Below are 402 nucleotides of genomic sequence, written 5' to 3'. Positions count from 1 at the left end.
AAAGTGCTATATCCAAGATGTCAGTGATGCTTTTGGCCTTGAGGTTGGATCGGAGAAAAGGGATTTTATTGAACTAGAGTTTTCAGAGGTGGCGGTGGGGAAAACAAAAAGGCAGGCAGAAAAAGAGACCAGCAGTTGGAGGAAATACTAAAATCAAATAGCAGGACTAGATAAGAGGAAAGGCAGCGTTCCTCCGCAAGTTACAAGAGCTGTTTGCTAAGGATGTACACGAGTAGTTGTGATCCTATGTATTTGCATATACAGGAAATCTTTTATGAGGAGGGCACTTCCTGAATTACACCGTATATATATCAGTAAAACGGCGCTGAGGGAAGTAAAGGCTTTGATGAAGACAAGTATTGTGCTCTTCCATCGTGTGCAGACCGTATCTGTGGTAAGACT

At 42.5% G+C, this 402-nt stretch overlaps 1 protein-coding gene across 1 annotated transcript in view; it reads left to right on the top strand.

Annotated features, from left to right (window-relative positions):
- Nucleotides 1-306: 306 nt before the first annotated feature.
- Nucleotides 307-402, top strand: part of DYNAP (dynactin associated protein) — an 11,517-nt gene continuing 11,421 nt past the window's right edge. The window contains exon 1 of the mRNA XM_026865875.1: nucleotides 307-394. The gene's annotated coding sequence lies outside the window, so the exon portion shown is untranslated. The remainder of the gene's footprint in view (nucleotides 395-402) is intronic.

This window comes from Athene cunicularia, assembly GCF_003259725.1.
Source record: "Athene cunicularia isolate RWA chromosome Z unlocalized genomic scaffold, athCun1 chrZ_part1, whole genome shotgun sequence".
Taxonomy (NCBI): Eukaryota; Metazoa; Chordata; class Aves; order Strigiformes; family Strigidae; genus Athene; species Athene cunicularia.
This window is presented reverse-complemented; position numbering and strand designations above follow the sequence as displayed.